Source organism: Onychomys torridus, chromosome 7 (genome assembly GCF_903995425.1).
Source record: "Onychomys torridus chromosome 7, mOncTor1.1, whole genome shotgun sequence".
Classification (NCBI taxonomy): domain Eukaryota; kingdom Metazoa; phylum Chordata; class Mammalia; order Rodentia; family Cricetidae; genus Onychomys; species Onychomys torridus.
The window spans coordinates 55565744-55585494 of record NC_050449.1 but is presented as its reverse complement, the minus strand read 5'-3'; the positions used below and the strand labels follow the sequence as shown (position 1 = coordinate 55585494).

At 37.6% G+C, this 19751-nt stretch overlaps 1 protein-coding gene across 5 annotated transcripts in view; it reads left to right on the top strand.

The window, feature by feature from the left end:
- Glce (glucuronic acid epimerase) overlaps positions 1 to 19751 on the top strand; it is a 67251-nt gene that overhangs the window by 31080 nt on the left and 16420 nt on the right. For 3 of the 5 annotated variants that reach the window (XM_036192433.1, XM_036192435.1, XM_036192434.1), the window contains exon 3: positions 17105 to 17174. The exons of 1 other annotated variant lie outside the window; for it this stretch is intronic. The gene's annotated coding sequence lies outside the window, so the exon portion shown is untranslated. Of the gene's footprint in view, positions 1 to 14389; positions 14676 to 17104; positions 17175 to 19751 lie in introns of those variants that run through there. One more of the 5 variants, XM_036192436.1, reaches the window with a different exon arrangement.

The following is a 19751-nucleotide window of genomic DNA, read 5'->3' as shown; positions in this document are numbered from 1 at the left end:
GGAACATAGCCATATCTACTCATTGGCTATATAGTCTGTGGCTACCTTAGCACTTGAGTGCCTAAGTTTATTACTTTGAATTTAAATATGCATGAAAGTGTCTAAGTAACTGTACCAAGCCCAATATCTTGACTTGAAAGTCCTTAGAAGTACTACTTTTCTAGCTAGGCATGGTGGTGCACGCCTTTTATCCCAGTGCTCAGGAGGCAGAAGCAGGTATGAATCTCTGAGTTTGAGGCCAGTTTGGTGTACAGATTGAGATCCAGGAGAGCTAGGGCTATACAGTGAAACTCTTGTTTCAACAACAACAAAACCAAACAAATGAATAAAGAATAAATTAAAAATAAAAAGAAGTACTGATTTTCAGAATAATTGGTTTTAAAACTGTACTTAATGCCATGAGTAGTTGCATGCCAAGTACTTATTTATTTCTAAGTAATGCTCTTTGTTTTCAAAACCAAAAGTTTATATAATGCTGGTTTTGTTTTTGCTCTAAAAAAGAGATTCATACTAATTAAATTTTGCTTTACCTAGTAAGTTTAAACTGAACTAGTAAGACTTTGAGAAAATGATGATTGTTATTAATAGCTGTTCTAATAAAGTAAGTCTTAGGGTTTCTGTTGCTGTGAAGAGACACCATGACCATGGCAACTATTATTAAAGGAAAACATTTAATTGGAGCTGGCTTACAGTTAGAAATTTAGTCCGTTATCATCATGACAGGAAGCATGGTAGCATGCAGGCAGACATGGTACTGGAGAGGTAGGTGAGAATTCTATATCCAGGAAGGCAGGCAACAGGAAGTGAAATTGAGACACACTCGCCAGGCTTGAGTGTCTCAGGCCTCAAAGCCCACCCCCAGTGACACACTTCTTCAACAGTGCCACACCCACTCCAACAAGGCCACACCTCCTAATAGTGCCATTCCCTATGGACATTTTTTATTCAAACCACCACAGTAATTTATAACATATGGAGTTTTAAATGAAAATATCCTAATATAAAAGTACATTAGTGAGCCAGCCTTGGTAGTGCATTGTAGGTTACTGGAGAGACTAAGCAGAAGGATTGAGAGTTTTGTAGTGTATTGTAGACTACTTGAGAGACTAAGGCAGAAAGATTGAGAGTTCAAGGCTAGCTGGGCTACACCGAAAAACCATCTAGTGGTTAAAATAGGAATTATATTTTCCTCTAAAGTGTGAATTCAACCACTTAACGTAGTTGGCTCTATCTCAGCAAAGTCCATATTGGTGGATTTGACCAGTATTAACTCAAAGATGTTTGCAAGAAAAATTATGTAAACTTCATTTCTTTGTGGTTATTTCCTAAATAATTCAGTATAACAACTACAGACAAAGCATTCATATTGTAACAGGTAGTGTGTGAGTAATCTGGAGATTATTTACAATATGTGGGAGGATTTATGAAGGTCCCAGGAAAGTACTGTGCTAGTTTATAAAAGGGACTTAAGCACACAGAAATTGCTGTTCTTGGGTACTAGATCTAATTTAATGTGATTCTTAAAATTATGAATGTTTAGAAACATTAGAAATTAAAATTGGAGTCAAGAAAGTCTGTAAGATGTGTGCTGTTTCCCAACAATCTCTAAAGGGCTGAAAAATAAAAAGAAAAGAAAAACATTTTAAAACCTAGCATGTAAATTAGAATTTCCAACTTCTGTTAAATATCTATTTTAGACACCAAAATCTGAAGGGGAAAAATAAGGATTTGGAAGGAACTCATTCTGGGTAATTTATTAAAAATAAAACTTTTTGTAAATCTTCAGCTTATAAAATAATCCATTGGATTTGAAATAGCCTTCTATATGTGACACCTGAAAGGATATGTCTGGGTTATGATGGGTTTGTGTTTGATATCTGTTTGCTTTGTTCTTTGAAAGCAAATTTAGAACTCATAAAGAAAGAAAGCTGGAAATTTAAAGCACCTCTAGTTATATAATTGTTTTGTAAATATTATACTAAGTATCATTTCTCTAAGAGTTCCGCTGGACTATCACAAAGCTACTGAGCATGTGTTGAACTTCTGAATTCCAGCTAGTGGTAATTCGGACATGTATTTTCTAATGCATGATGATTTGTTTGCAAGAAAACTGTTTTGTCAATAAACGCATTTTATGGTAGATCAATAAACTATTTGTACACTGATTAAACTATCTTTATATTAACTATATTTTATTCTGTAGTAATGCTAAATTTTAAGATTAATGACTTTATGTAGAATTGTCAGTTTAGTTCTTAATTTTTTTTAACTAATGGCATGTAGAGTGCATTTAATATAAATTCATCTATATCAAGAATTAGCTAACTGTTTCTAGCATATTAACCTCAAATCAGTAAACAGGAAATATTTCAAGTATGGCAAAATTGTATGAGAAACTTTCTCGGGGTATAAAAGCCATCAACCTATGTAGATCTTTTTCTTAAAACTTGATAAATGTTAATTCACATTTGGTAAAGAAAAAGCCAAAATAATATAAATACATAAATAAAGAATCCAATGACTTAATATTCTTTTGAAACATTCTAAGATGAAGTAGATTATAGACTGTGTGGGCGATATGAATATATTTGTTTATTCCATCCTGTGTTGCAAATAGATCAGCTTAGGTAGTAAGTTACAAAGTGTAACTTTGAACAAGCCACTGAGCTCTTACTCTTTTTGTCTGTAAATTAAATCATTAGAGTTTAGCTTCTAAGATTAAATCTTTTTTGATATACTTTTGTTGTTTCTATTTGTTTGTGTGTTAAAATATGCATAGCATGAAATTTGCTGTCCTAGCCACTTTTTAGATGTAGTCCAGGGATATTAAATATATTTCAAATGTTATGCATGTTTCTTCACAGTTTTTCATTTTGAAACTTTGTACCCATTAAAATAAGTCCCCAGTAACTTACCTGACAACCACTATTTTGTTTCTTTTTGATTTTCTAGCTACTTCATTATAATTATTGTAAGTCATACAGTATTTGTTTTCTGTGTATAACTTATTTCATTTAGTATAATGCCCTTAAAATTGATCTGTTTTATAGCTTTCTTTTTAAACAAAAGTGAAGGATATTCCACTGTATGTATTTGGCCACATGTATCCATTCATCCATCATTGGACACGTGGGCTGTGTCCGTGAACATTGCTGCTGTCAACTTGAGTGTACAGATGTAACTTTGAGACCATGGGTCAGTCTCATTTCAGGTCTCAGTTCAGTGAGTGAATTGAAGTACAGACTTGTTAGGCCAGAGGGTGTCTTCTGCTTTCCTGAGTGGTGGCTGAGCTCTGAGTTCATCCTACCTGGAGTTCATGGTGTTTCCTGGATGTTCCTATTCATCTTTCAGCAAATTTGGTAGATCTGGAACTATATTTTTTCCCCACACCAAGATGTTGGAGATGCCAGAGCCATGGGATATCTGCCCAGGAGAGCTGCTAACAGGAAGTGGAAACAGCCCAAGAGAAAGAAGTGTGCTGCAGTCAACAAAGCTGAAAGGAAAGATCTAAAGAGCATTTTCTTTCTCCTTTCTTCCTTCCTTCCTTCCTCCCTTCCTTCCTTCCTTCCTTCCTTCCTTCCTTCCTTCCTTCCTTCCTTTCTTTTTTTGTTTTTTGCTTTTTTCAAGACAGGGGTTCTCTGTGTGGTTTTGATGTCTGTCCTATACCTTGCTCTGTAGACCAGGCTGGCCTCGAACTCAGATCTGCCTGGCCTCGAACTCAGAGATCTGCCTAGCTCTGCCTCCTGAGTTTGGGGATTAAAGGTGTGCACTACCACTGCCCGGCCTGAAGAGTATTTTGACATCAGACATGGAGATGCAATTTGCCCCAACTGGTTTGTGGTCTTGCTTTGGTCCAGTATTTCCCCACTATGCTCCCTTCCGTACATTTTAGAATGGTAATGTATATCCTATGCCGTTATATGTTGGAAGTTTGTAATCTGCTTTTTTATTTTGATTTTACAGGGGATTTTATTTAAGAGATTTCATGAATCTCAGAAGAGACTTTGAACTTTAGACTTTTAAATAAGTTTGAGACTGTTATAGACTATGGAGACTTTTGAAGTTAGACTGAATACATTTTTGCATTGTGATATAGCAGCTATATAAGCCTTTGGAGGCCAGGCAGTAGAATGTGGTAGTTTGAAAGAAAATGGCCCCCATAGGGAGTGGCACTATTAGGAAGTATAGCCTTGATGGAGTAGGTGTGGCCTTGTTGGAGGAAATGTGTCACTGTGGAGGCAGGCTTTGAGGTCACATATATGCTCAAGCCATGCCCAGTGTCCTAGTTCACTTCCTATTGCCTTTGAATCAAGATGTAGAATTCTCCAGCACCGTGTCTGCTTGCATGCCAGCCTATTACCAGCCACCATGCTCTCTACCATGGTGATAATGGACTAAACATCTGAAACTGTAAGACTCTATCTCAATGAAATGTTTTCCTTTATAAGAGTTGCCTTGGTCAGGGCAAGACAGAATGAGGAGTAGGGTCCCAGAAACCAGTAAAAGAGTCAGAGACAGCCCCTGTTCCCACTGTTGGGAGTCCAACAAGAGGACCAAGGTACACAACTGTCGCATATATCCAGAGGGCCTAAGTCAGTTGGTTCCCACAGGCTCCCTGGCTCTGTGAGCCCTTATGAGCCCATGGGGAGGTGCTTAGTCTTATTGCAACTTGATATGCTGTTTTGTTGATATCCATGGGAGACCTTTCCCAAACAAATGGAGGAGTGGACTAGAGGGTGGGTAATAGAGTGAGGGACTGGGTGGAGAGGAAGAAGGGGAAACTGGCTGGGATGTAAAAATAAATAAATAAATAATTGTGTTTTAAAAGAGTTTCAGTGTCTCTTCATAGCAATAGAAACCCTAACTAAGACAGTATTCAGTCCACAACATTAATGGATATATTTCCAATGTGAGAGCCTTTAGGAGGTCATTTATTCTCAATGTCAGAACCCTCTTGAAATGAATTTGGGACCTTATTTAAAAAAGCTAGATACATGCTTTGCTCTTCTACCACATAAAGGCATTGTTTCCAAGGCTATTTAAAATGGTTAGGCTCCACAGAAGTAAAGCAGTAGTTGCCAAGGGAGAAACGGGGAGTTGGAGTGTCTTACAGATGGTTGTAAAGTCTCAGTTATGCAGGAATATAAGGGTTTATGCATCATTGTGCTTATACATAACGGATACTGTGCTGTATACTTAGGGTAAAATACAGTGAGGACATTTTCATTCATGTTTACTATTAATAGTACCTGCTTTTTAAAAATGCAATATATCGGGCTGGAGAGATGGCTCAGAGGTTAAGAGCACCGATTGCTTGCTCTTCCAGAGGTCCTGAGTTCAATTCCCAGCAACCAAATGGTGGCTCACAACCATCTGTAATGAGATCTGATGCCCTCTTCTGTATACATAATAAATAAATAAATCTTTAAAATAAAAACAAAAATGTAATATATCATTGAATACTTCACTGAAGTTAAGCATACAAGATAAATATAGTCATAACTAATTTGGAAAAATACACTACTTTTCACATCTCTAAGGCAGAAAAATATGATCCTTAGCTAGGACAAAAATTAACCAGTAAAAGAGAGAGAGACAACATGTGATGGAATTATCAGATATGGACATTAAGGCAGCTATTACAAATGTATTCCTTATGTTCAAGAGAATAGAGGAAACCATGAACATGCCGAGGAAAACGGAAGTTATTTACAAAAACAGATCCAAATAGAACTTCTGTAGAAGAACAATACCTGAAATGGAATCAGTAGCATATTATATATTTCGGGGGGGGGGGGGGGGGGAGTTAAAACCTGAAGATGTGGCATTGTATATATCTAGATGGACTATTAAGGGCATTGGCTGCCCAAGCTTGGTGTCTGGAATCCGTTTGGTAGATGGAGAAAACCAAAATTGTCTTCTTACCTCTACATGTGTATGCGCCATCACATACACTCTAAATAAATTAAAATGTAATTTAAATTTTTTAAGTGAAACACCAAAAGAAATATTCAAAAAAAAGAAAAGAACACATCACTGAACTACAAGATGTTGTCAAACAAATTAAGAAAGTATAGCAAGTTGTAGATGGAGATAGGGAAACAAAAAAATAGTTCAAATAATGGCCAAATATTACCATGTTTGATGGAAGAATTTTTCTAGTTAATAACACCACTTTTTGAGTTGTCCGTACATAAGCATAAAAGTAAATTTTTTTAAAAGGAATTGGGCACCAGGTGGTGGTGGCGCATTTAATCCCAGAACTCGGGATGCAGAGCCAGACAGATCTCTGTGAGTTTAAGGCCAGCCTGGTCTACAGAGTGAGTTCCAGGAAAGGCGCCAGAGCTACACAGAGAAACCCTGTCTTGAAAAACCAAAAAAGAAAGAAAAAGAAAACAAGAAAAGGAATTGGGTAGAAAAAGGAGAGGTAGAAACTGGGTGTCTTGTCTTCACATTCGGTATGTACTGTTAGTTTTCTTTTGAAACTTTCTTTGTAGAGATAAACATTTTGTCTCCAAGAAAGAAGTATAGCTTCTATTATGAATGTTTATCACAGACCATATAACCCATGTTACTCTTGGACTATATGAAAGCTTTATCTGCATTGCAATTAGTGTAATAGAAAAGGGAAGATTTGTGTATCATGTTAACTTTTGATTTCTTAATATCTGCTAGCCTTTGAAATCTTTACCAAATGTGAATAATAATTTACTTTTCAATGCTGGAAATCAGACCCAGGGCCTCAAGACATTTCTAGGCAAGAACTCTACCACTTAGCTGCATCCTAAGCCTGAGTAATAATTAAAATTCTGTCTTGAAGTTTATATTTGAAGGAACTTTCATCTATATATGCATGAAGCAGAGTATAGGCTGTGTGATAGAACTTACGGTAGGGAGAGAAGACATCCAAGTCTGTGTGAGATATTTGTGATGCCGATACAAACCCAAGGAAGTGGTTAAGGATGTGGTTGGGGGAAAACAAAGATACATGTTTGTTTTTGTCTAATACTTACGTTCAGCTTTCAACTCTAAATAATCATGCTGATTATTGTGTAAACTGCTTGCAAAACTATGTGTGAAATATAGTTTTAACTTTTGGATTATGTGTTATGTATAGAAAATATATTTCTGTACATTAAGAAATAATTCTTACATAAAATTTGACATCTACTACAGCTGTATTACTTAGCTAAACAGAATTTCTGTGCTGTAGTTTGCTTTCATTTCAAATTTTAAAGCTGACAAAAAAACATCCTTCACTCTGTGTGTGGTGAAGCCTTAAATAGGAGGTGGAGAAAATCCTACCGTGCTGCAGTAATCCAATCCAATCACCTTCCTGTTTGTTTGGAAAATTGTTCATCTGGGAGAGCTTAGCTTAAATCTTATTTAATTCACATTTATTGCTGATAAAATTTATGTTCCTGACCAGTATATCATTCTGTGCAAAGGCAGATTGTATTTTTTTTCTCTTGATTGCTGTTCTTACCAACTTTCATGAGATAATAAAAATTACAGAAGCTTAAAGAAAAGTACCCTTTTCAGGGGAAAATGTACTCTGATTTTTCAACTTGCTTATTTGAGAAAATGCCCATAGATGTTTATTAAATATTTTATTAAATGAACTGGTAGATAGTTGAAGATCATTCATTTTGCTGGCCTTAAAAGGCATAACTTGTTAAGCATTTCCCTCTTTCTGCCTAGTATGAGTGTCTGCTGTGTGGTAGGCACTAAATGGAGGTGTTCATTTTATATTGTAACTATCTCATGAAATAGATATTATATTTGATTTATAGATGAGAAAAATTTTAGAGAGGTTATTTAACTTATATAACATCGTCTATCTTGGGGCTGAAAAGATGGCTCAGTTGTAGGTGGACCTTTCTTTCCCGCCAGCAAGTTCCCAAATAACCAACATGGAGACTTAATATTAATTACAAATGCTTGGTCGATAGCTCAGGCTTATTACTAACTAGCTGTTACAACTTAAATTAACCCATATTTCTTATCTAAGTTCTACCACATGGCTCATGGGTTGTTACCTCATTTCATACAGGTCCTGTTTCTTCTGTTTTTGGCTGGTGACTCCTCTAACTCTTCCCTTCTTCATCCCAGCATGCTTAGCTTGGTTGTCCCACCTTTACTTCTGCCTGGCTACTGGCCAGTCAGCTTTTATTAAACCAATTTGAGTGACAGACAAAAGGATTGTTGTTCCACAACACTCAGTGGTTAAGAGCACTGGCTGCTCTTGCAGAGGGCCTGTGTTTGTTTCCCACCACCCACATGGCGGCTCACAGATGTCTGTAACTCCAGTTCTAGGAGATCTACACTCTTTTGACCTCCACAGGCAACAAGCACATGGGTGGTGCACAGTGTGTGTATACATCAGATGTAGTGATGCATGCCCATCTTAAAAACAAATAGGTAGCATGTGTGCATTTATATGACTAATTTTATCTGTTGCTTAAAAAGTCAGATTTTTTAAAGTGGTTTTGTTGTTTTGTTTTTGAGGGACTTGGATTTGAACTCGGCTTCATGCATGCTAGGCAAGTGCTCTACCATTGAGCTATATCCTCAGTCCTCTTTTACTTACTGTTTTGTGACAAAATCTTACTAAATCGACTCTCAACCAAGTATAATTTGTGTGTAATATAATGTACCCCCTTTACAGTATACAGTTTGAGTTTTGTCATTTTCCAACACAACAGTCAAAATATAGAATATTTTTATTGCCCCAGAAAGTTCTTTGTGTTCTTTTGTGCCATCCTCCTTGATAGATATCTCTTCTAGCCACTACAGAAATGAATTTATGGGTAGTGGGTGGCCTTTTGTGTGTGTTTTCTTAGGATGTCTTGGAGATTCATCCATGTTGGGGCAGGTATTGGAATCTGTGTGTTGCTGAGTTGTGTTCCATTATACACATGAACCATTTTATCATGTCAGCAATAGATGGGCATTTGGATTACTTCTGGCTTAAATGGCTACCCGTGTTCATGTATAACCTGTTTAGTTTTAGAATTTCTAATAACATTCTTTTAGTGAATAGTTCATAGATTTCTTCAGCTTACATCACTTAAAAGACGAGCTACCTCACTGAAGGCTCAGCCCTCTGTTGGAAATTAAGGATAAAGAAACTTGGCTGGCTATTTTTAAATTTTGGAGGGCAAATAAATGACATCTGGAATACAATTTTTTGAAAAGTTTAGCATGCTCTAGCAGTACAGAGCTATGTAGTATGGCAAACATTGGATTAAAATTTTTAAATCGGCTGGGCCACACCTTTACTCCTAGCACTCAGGAAGCAGAGGCAGATCTCTTTGAGTTTAAAGCCAGCCTGGTCTACAGATAGAATTCCAGAACAGCCAGGGCTACACAGCACAACCGTGTCTCAAAAAAAATAAAAAACAAAAAAAGGTTTAAAGTTGGAATTTGGTCTGTAATTGGCTTTAGTCTCCACCTGTATCATTTATTAGACTTCTGTCTATACCATTTATTAAGTTGGAACAAATTATAATTTTGAATAAATGAGTAACCTATTTGAAAGAAAAATAGAACTCTGTAGTTAATCCAATTCAGTCCTCTTCGTTTGTTTAGAAACATTTTCATATTTACATAGGTACATATGTGATCTTATTTAATCCTAGACATTTTTGGGGTGCAAATGAGCTAGTACAAAAAAGTGATTGACAGTAGACGCAAAGCCTGGGTGAGTCAACACTTGATTCCATGTGTGTTCTTATCTGGAAAATGGAGCCACCCACTGGAGTTCAGAGAAAAAAAAATGTGATGACTGATAAGGACTTGAAACTGCAGGTCTCTTCCTCTTCACTTTTGTAAGAAGCTCCCTTGTCAGAAGGCTGGTACCACAGTTCTCAGGGTACCATTGTTGGGAGGTGGGAGACCTTTAAGAAATGAGACCTTATAAGAGGTCCTGAGATCCTTGCGGCATGCCTTCCAAAGGGCCTGTGGAACCTGAGTCTCTTCTCTGTCTCTCTTTATGTTGTACTGTGAGCACTCTACCAGACACATGGTCCTGTGATGATGTGCCATGCTCACCTAGGTCCCTAGCAAAAGAGGCTGCCTTCTATTGGACCAGAATCTCAAGGACAATGAACTGAATAAACCTTTACCTTTTTTTTTTTTAAGATTTATTTATTATGTATACAATACAGGCATTTATTATGTATACAATATGCCTGTACACCAGAAGAGGGCACTGGATCTCATTATTGATGGTTGTGAGCCACCATGTGATTGCTGGGAATTGAACTTAGGATTTCTGGAAGAACAGCCAGTGATCTTAACCTCTACACCATCTCTCCAGCCTCACAAACCTTTACTCTAAGTAGCTTTTCTGAGGTGTTTAGTTGTAGTAACTGAAGCTGACAATGTTGCTCAATGTCTTTTTTATCATAAATATTAGAAAAGCAGTAAGTATAGAAATAGTCTAACAATAGGTTGTTTTTACATGATTTCCATTATATTCTGTCTACTTTGTCTGTATGATGCTTTCTAAAGTACTTCAGAAATGCTTCCCATTATGTCTATATCAAAAAGTTTAAGAGTAATTAACTTTAAAAAAATCATCTGAGGCTCTGCTTTTCACATACAGATTCTTCTACATAACTAAGGACTTCATGTCTTTAATAAATGTAAAAAAAAATTGCTAACCTGGCAAGGTGGTGCACACCTTTAATCCCAGTACTCAGGAGGCAGGGACAGGCAGACTTCTGATGGTTGAGGTCAGCTTTATATACAAATCGAGTTCCAGGACAGCCAGGACTATACCAAGAAACCCTGTCTGGGGGTGGGAGGGTTGTGTTTAAAAATTGCTGTAAGCCAGCTTCCTGATGAGCCTTCCTTGTGTCATTCCTGGCACCAAACTTGAGAAAAGATGTTCCTTGAGACTTCCTGTCATCAGTTCCTTGTAGAACTTCCTGTGAAGTCCCCCTGTTCGGGAAACATGCAGTGAAAACACATCATTAAGCTCTTTTTCTTGGCTTTCCTAATGAGTGGAGAAATTTTACACAGCTGCAAAGGCCTGCAACTCATTTCTGGACTGATTTATTTCCATAGCTTCTGTTTAGTTTAACACGTTGCTTAGAGCAAGCAGAGAGCCTTTTACTTAAGTGCTATACATTACTTCAAGAAGTATTTAGCTCCACTGCAATGCTGCTTTTCTGGATACAGAGCAGCCCTTCACTCCTAGTTTCTTATGCTGCCGCTGGAGAATGTTAAGCCGAAGACCCAAGAGACTCTTGAGGAACAGATCTGCTTTTCAGAAGCTGGTGCATGATGCTGCTCATTGTCTCTGTACAAGCCATGAGCAAGTTATTCTGTTCTTACCTGGTTGATAGAAATATATAATGATTTGGAAACCAATGTGATACTGCAGCCTCGTGGAAAGAACTTAACCCTTTGAAGTCACATAAATGTTAGACTAAATTCTACTGTGTCTACATAGCACATAGTATATGAGGAGTGTATTTGGGGCAGGGGGTAACATTCTCTCTCTTCAAAAAAAAAAATCCTTTCTGATTTGTTGAGGATTTTTAACCCAAACATTCCATGATAGACAGGGGTAACAGAATTGCTAATGAATGTGGAGTCATGCCGGTGGTCCTCTGTACCAGCTTGGGATGATGGGAGACGAGGTTGCTGTGTAACAACATCCAGGTAAAGTAGATTGAAAGTGTGAGTAATTACTTACACTGTGCCTAGAACAGGCCTTCCAGGTTTCTGGATCAGATATATTTCAGCTTACTACTTATGACCGACAGTGACGATTGTAGCAAAATATACAAGTAAAATTTTCCCTGCACCTTCAGTCTAGAGAATGCCAACAAATTTATAAGAATCTCAGGCTTAGCACTTATTAGTCTAACATTAGTCTAACGAAAATGTTTTTTGAAGTATTGTGCAGTCCCTAAGGAATAAGACTTATCTGCTTTCTTCTAAGCAGTGTGACAATCTAAGCATATGCTATGTAAAATTGAAATTATTGATTCATATCTCACTGTGAGATGTGGAGAAAGTGGTTAATTTGTGCATTGGAAAGACTTTCTGGTCCACTGGCTTGCTTCCCATATCCATGTTCTGCTTCTCAAACATTGAACCCTGATTTTTTTTTTCTTTTTAACCTTAGCACATTGCTGTCTGGAACAATAGGTGTTTCTCAGCCTTCCTTTCAACTTGAGATGGCCATGTTACTAAGGTTTAGCTAATGAGATGTCAGAAGTGTTATGTGAAATTGAAGGGAAGTCTCATTAAAGGGAACTGATTCCATACAGAGATGCACTCTTTTGCCCTTGGGCCTTTCTGCTGCTTCCTGGGCTGTAATGCAGACATAAAGCTGAGGCTTCTGTAGCTTTCTTGGGTTATAGGTTGATAGAAAAAGATTAAAAGTAGCTATGACCTTGATGAGCATGTAGCTATATTCAAAGCTTCAGACTGCCTACTTTTGGGTTTCTTTAATGTGAGTGAAAGTAACAATGGCTGGAACATATGGTGTCTATTTCTAACAGCATATCCCAGTCTTCACAGGCATAGGTGTCTGATTCCCTCTAACTCCACCTCTAAGAACCTTGACAGGAAACCAGCACTAGAAGCCCAGAGCAGTTCTATATGCCTGAAATACTGAATGTCAAGAAGTTTCAACTGAACACTAGATAGTCACACTGAAAGGAACCAGAACTTGAAAACAATGGCTGTTTCAGGTCTTAGGCAGGAAGTGTACATGATGAACCTAGGATGTCTTGTCATGGAAAATAACAGGAGCTATCAAAAGCTATTGAGGTTGTATGAAAGAAAAGACTGAGGAGTCAATTTGAAGGGATTGGCAATGGCTAAAGTTGGAATATCTTGAGCATTAAACACCAATAACTACAGTAAATTGAAATTCATCAAATATGGTAAAACTCTGAGCTTATGTGTTGTTTTTAATTGTTTTTGGTTCATATTTAGATGTTATTAGGAATCAGTTCATTATTTTGACAATTGCTAAATAAAAAATCAGTAATTACTTTCTTGTACAACTGTATTTTCAGGCTAAGCAAGAGTTGGTAAGGGCAAAGTTTTTTTCTGAAGTGTTCTGACTAATACAGAAGGGCTGATGAAGTGTTAGGTGAATTGCTAATGGAAAATTCTGTAATGATTGTGTTAGGCTGGCAGCACCTGAACACACAGATTAATTTTAGTATCATAGAGATAGTTCTACATTGTATACACCCTGGATAAATTTCACACCTCTATCATGAAATATTCCTGTTGAACAAAGCAAACCCTACTTTTTTCAAGCCTCTAGATCTAGCTGCTGATTTATAGGAAACACTGGAGATTCTGTAACCATTCCAAAACCAAAAAAAAAAACAATACAATGCAAAACATAGGCTTTTGGTTTGTTTGTTTTTTGGTTTTTCGAGACAGGGTTTCTCTGTGTAGCTTTGCACCTTTCCTGGAAATCGCTTTGTAGACCAGGCTGGCCTCAAACTCACAGAGATCCGCCTGCCTCTGCCTCCCAAGTGCTGGGATTAAAGGCATGCGCCGCCACCACCCGGCAAAACATAGACTTTTAATGGTTTATTTTGTTGACAGCTTTATGCATGTGTATAATACATTCTGATTACCTTCTCCCAGCCTTGCCTTATCTTTTCCCCATCCCTATCAGCCCCTTTCCCAGATTTATGATGTTTTGTTTTATGACCCATTTAGTCAACTCAAGGCAGTCTGTGATTATTAGATTGGAACTATCCATTGGTGCCTGGTGGAGTCATCAGTGCATTCATAACTGAAGGCAGAATTATCTCTCTCCATGAATCTGTCAGTAGCAATAGTCCAGCAGTTGAAGAGTAGAGACCCCGAGTTCCTCCTTCATTTATGCCAAAGTTTTCAACCTTTCTAATGCTGCAAACCTTTAATACATTTCCTCATGTTACGGTGACTCCCAACCATAAAATTACTTTGTTGTTACTTCATAACTAATTTTACTACTATTATGAATCGTAATGTAAATACCTGATATACAGGATATCTGATAGGCAATTCTTGTGAGTTGAGAACAGCTGATATCTTATTGCTATTAGGCCCTTTCTTGTGCAAACCCAGTGTTGGCATCTGCCGTGGCGGTGAGTTCTTTATTGGTGAAATTATTTAGGCCACTCCACGTAGTTAAAAGGGAGGTTTATTTTGTGGGGGTAACTTACAATGAAAGGGTAGGTTACAGGGTCTGGCAAAGGTAGAGTGCAGTCCGGCGGTGTTCTCTGGAGAACCCTGCTCGGTCTTTCTCCAGAGTCCAGGGTCCTGGAACCAAGCGCGCCTCCCCTTCCGATCCTCCGTCTTCTGTTTCCTTCTCCGCCCTGCCTTGTGGGCGCGACCATTACCGAATCCTCAATGGGGTTGGAACTTCCCAGCCAATGCTGGCATGGCTATCCACTACAGTTCTTGGTTGCAATGGCTGTGTTTTGTCTAGAAAATAAGTCATAGCTCTTCTTCCTATCTTCTGGCTCTTACATTCTTTACATTCCTCTTCCACAGTGCTTCCTGATTCTTAGAGGTATTCGAGAAGGAATGAACACTCAACTATACTTATCAGCATCATATACAGCCATGAGTCTATATTCACCAACATCCCCTCGAAAGAGTCTCCTCCGATTAAGGCTGAGAGTAGCAGTTGTCTGTGGGTATGCACAGCAGTATTTAGAATTGACACAATGTCAGTTTAGCTGATCAGCAACATTCAGCTTACCCATTAGGGCCTGTGATTTCCCCTACCATGGGTTTTTAACCAGGTGTATAATATCAGAGATGGATTCCTTCCTGTGGGATAGGTCTCAAATCTAATAGCAGTTGGTGACTTCTCTAACAGTATATCTTGCCTGGCAAGTTGGTCTTGTAGATCATAGGATTCACAGCTAGGTAAGTTCATGAATGTCTTTTCTCCTCTCTCAGCCTACATAGCCCCTTCTGAGATTATGGAAAACTAGCTGGCAGGAAGGAAGCTTCCAGCTCACTTCCAGCTGGTTTTCTCCATATCAACAAAAGCATATTTGTACCCTGTATAAGCGTTTACTTCACAGAAATTTTGGAAAGCATTTCTTGTGCTTGCAGGTTGGAGAAATTGTGGCGATGATGGATGTTGAAATGAATTCACAAAGCAGGAAGGCTGGGTGGAAAGAAGAGTACCAGCCAATAGAAAGCCATAAATTCAAAGAGTGTGGGTAAAATAAGGACAGCAGGACAGAAACTAAAAAAGTATTAAAATAAGCAATAGAGTAGAAACTGAATTATGCAGTAGCCAAATTAAACTGCACCAGAATAGAGAATACATTAGAAAATTGAATGCATGATATAGAACACAAATTTAAGAAGCTTTCCCAAAATGCAAACGAAGAGAGATGTAAAAGATTTGAAGAAAGTAAAGAATAAAGAGATCTAAAACATAGAATTTCTATTCTAGAAGAGACCAGAGCAAGTTGAATAGAGATCTATTTATTATTAGACACTAAGGGAAAAAGATGAAGGATTACCTGATTATAATTCAAACAGGCTCATTCTCAAACACCTGGGACACTTAATAATCTGACAGACAAGCCTATTGTGGTGAAATTATGTTTTTCCCTATGTTAAAATCACCATCATAAAAGATTAAAAATCCTTATGATGCATCCAGGCAAGGAGAGAAACAAGCAAACATACCAAAGCAGAGACTCACCTTAGGTCTTTCTTACAGTTATATTGTATTTATATGTACATGAACAATTGGTTTGGGGACAGAATTCAACCTTGTCAAAAAGAGCTGCATGTGGTGGGACATGCCTTTAATCCTTAATCCCAGCCCTCCTGGAGGCAGAGGCAGATAGTTTCTGTGAGTTCAAGGCCAGCCTGTTCTAAATAATGACTTCCTGGCCATCAAAAAGGAAGAAGAAGAAAGAAAAACCTGTTAACATGTAAGTTTAGTTTCCATGATACAGTAAGAACACAGACCTCACACCTCACAGTCTTGACAGCTGATGTCAGATCCCTTTCTTATACTAGTTATGTGAGCCATCAAAGAATCATGTCTTCAGTGACTACTTAACATCACCAAACTTCAGGCTCATCATCTGTAAAATGGGGCAGACAAGTGTGAGCCTTGTACACACTGGCTGGAACTATCAGTTATATTCAGCCTTCCAAGTGCTGGATTACAGCCTGCCCCACTAATCTGCATTAGAAATGTAATCTTATTTGAAGCATTATCAGCTACTTATATCAGAGATCATTTAACTTGGTTACTAAAAAGTTAAGTGGGCTAGCATAGCTTACTTTTGTCCTACTGTGAGCCATTCCTAGTGTGTTCTTCTTGTTTACGTTTCTAGAATGAGCCTAATCACCCAAAATATTAGTTCTTTTTAAAATTAAAATCCATCATTGGATATTTAACCAATTGACTATATAGTTTAAATCTTTAGTTGATGGAGCAGTAAACAACAGTAATTAAATTGTAAATCTATTTTAAAGAGTTGATCAAGATGCATCTGAGTATATTCTGTTGTTACTTATATTCATTTCTATTTGGTTTATGGTTTTCAGACATCCAAATACAATAGAGAAAACACAGCTGCCTAGTTTGAATACCTGTGTTTTTAATTTGCATTTTAAACAATTCTTATTTATTTAACAAATCTGTAATCAATGTCTCCTTTGGACCAGATTCAGTCCTAGGCACTGGGAATGCAGTAGTGGGTTGGAGATGGATAGTAATCCGAGTATGTAATGTGTCAGACTGAGTAAGGAGCTAGAGAATGATGGGCAAGATTTCTCTTTTACATGGGCTGGTACTCATTGAGGCTTTTCTATGAATTGACATCTAAGCAGTGGCTCAAATGAAGTAAGAAGTGAGCCAATAGATACTAGGGAAAAAAGTGTCAGGAGGGGAAGACAAGTACAAGTGCAGATCTGATTAAAAGCATGCCTGACTCGAGTCTCTTTCCACCGATTATTCCCTCTCTCGAAGTGTTTCTGGTCCCCATACACAATTCAGAGGGAACTGAGGGCTTCTTTCCCTTACTTAGGGCACATCTTCCTAGCATAGCATTATTCTGATGATGCCCTTTGGTCTGTCCTCTAGGTACATGGATAATGCCTTTCTTACCTGCTGCACAGTAACTGGAGACTAAATGCTTAACCAGTCCACTTGAGTATGTATTGATCTGTTTCTTCTACTCATTACCTAGGAATGATAAGAAATCTAATTGCTTGATATGGGTTTTTTGTTTGTTTTGGTTTTTTAAGACAGGTCTTCTCTGTGTAGCCCTAACTGTTTGGGAATGCATTTTGTAGACCAGGCTGGCTCTCACTTTCAGAGATCCGCCTGTCTCTGCCTCCCAAGTGCTGGAATTAAAGGTGTAAGCCACCACCACCTGCCTTTTTTGCTTCTTTCTTTCTTTTTTTTTTTTTTTGTTAGTAAGAAAACAGGTCATAGCAGTCATACCTTCATAAACTGCCTAAAATTATCATTTCGTGAAGGATTACATAATGCTGATTTCCTGATGTTTCTCTTCTACATTACTAACTGGCCTTCAAGGAAGAAAACTTTGTCGACTGGGGCTGTTGGTTCATTCTGAAATATAGTTCTCAAAGTTACTGGTTTTCACCATTTTAGAAGATAGCCATTTGTTTGTTTGTTTTTTGGTCTGTCTTTCTCCCTTTTGAATAGTGTTGTACTTGTGAGTTATTACTGACTCTGGTGTTTTAATTAACCAGATGTAATTCTCATGATTTGTTTAGTTTTATTTATTTATTTGTTTGTTTATTTTGAGATGGGTTTCTCTGTGTATCCTTGGCTGTTCTATTCTAGAACTAACTCTCTTGAACTCACAGAGATCCTCCTGCCTCTGCCTCCTGAGTGTTGGGATTAAAAGCGTGCGCCACCACCACTGGCAGGTCTCACAATTTTAACACATAGGAAAGAGGAACTTTTGAGCTGACCACTATATCTTTTAACTGCACAACATTGTATTTTTTTAAATGGTGGAAATGTGTAAACATGTAAGTGTGTAACTTGGTATACAGTATGTCTGTTCATCAGATTTAACAGTTGTCAATGTTTTTTCCAATATTGGTCTAATACCTTCTTAACTTTTTTCTAACCAAGATCTTGCAGTGTAGCCTAAGCTAGCCTCAAACTCAGAAATCTTGTTTTAGCCTCCAGAGTGCTTCGATTTTGGACACTTACCACTATACCCACCATCTACAGCTTTTTTGACCCATGGATTATGATTCCATTGGTTTTGAAAGTTTATTTGTTGTCTGTCATGATTCCACACCTAGAGTCATTAATTTCTCTAAGAAGTCCCATTTTTTAAAGTAAGAAATGTTGTCAGTTATAAATCTTGGTATTAATAAAGTGTGTTAAAATACAGTGTTTTGGTTTTTCCCTTCATGTGCCTTGTCATAAAGGTAGTGTTCTATAAACAGTTACTCATATTTGGGTAGAGGAGGAAAGATACTCCTCAAAGATATAACAAAGAGCTTTATATTTTTATGTTTAAGTGTTCTTATTATTGTGTTTGCCATGATGTTGGGGTTGGAGTGTAATCCTGGAGATCAGGGGACTACTATGGAGTCAGTTCTTGCTTTCCATCATTACCTGAGTTTGTCAAGCTTGCCCCATGCTTTACACACCCAATATTTCTCTTTTAATGATCAAAATGCCAAGCATAATTGATACATTATATAAATGAAAACATATAGGTGTATTCATTCAGTTTGACTTTGTTACAACTTAAGGAAATCTTTGATTTATAAATATATGATTTTTGACAGATTGCTTGTACCATACTCTGTGCTATTTTATTTTAAATCATAGTAATGATTGATATAAATGATGAAACATTATCAGACTGAATATTTCTAATACAAAAAGAAATACTAAATATCTCCCAGACACAAATTTTCTGAACACTGATTTGATGCCACAAGTGGAAAATTCCACAGCATGAAACTACCTCTTGTACAAAATCATCAAAAATACTATATAAAATTTGGAACTGGAAATCTGGCTAAGTATTACTGCTCTTGCAAAGGACCTGGTTTGGCTTTCCAGCAACCACATCGAGCATCTCCCAACCACCAGTTGTAGTTCTAGGGGTCCAACACTCTCTTATGGTCTCTGAGAGTACCAGCACACAGTGGTCACAAATACACATAAGATAAACACATTTTTAAAGTATATAAAATTCATTTTCAGGCTTGGTATGTATGCAAAATACTAATGAATTTTGTGATTAGATTTGAGTCCTATTTCCAAGATATCACATACATGTAGAAATCCAAAGACCAGAAAAGATCCAAACCCTCTGGTCTCAAGCATTTCAGATATTCAACTTATATTACGTTCCCAGCTTCTAAATTCTGTGTATATTTTTAGGGTACATACAGATCTTTGCCTCCTCTTCTACTTAATGTTCCACTGAAATAAAATACCTAGAAACAGGAAGTTAAGAGGCTTAAGTGACTAGGAGGACTGCCAAAGGATGGCGGTTGAGCAGACCTTGGTTTGGGTACCAGAAGGCCCAACTGCACCTTCTCACCTCTCCAGACTTCACCTCACTTGCACTGTGGATTAATTGCATTAATCTCAGATGAAACAACGGACAGGTTTTCTGTACAGACATTGGAAATGGCTAAGTTTCCAAAGCCATCTTTGTTCCAATAGTTAGATTGCCCGCTGCCTTCCTGTTCTCACCTAGAGGAGTATTGCTGTTAGCACCTGC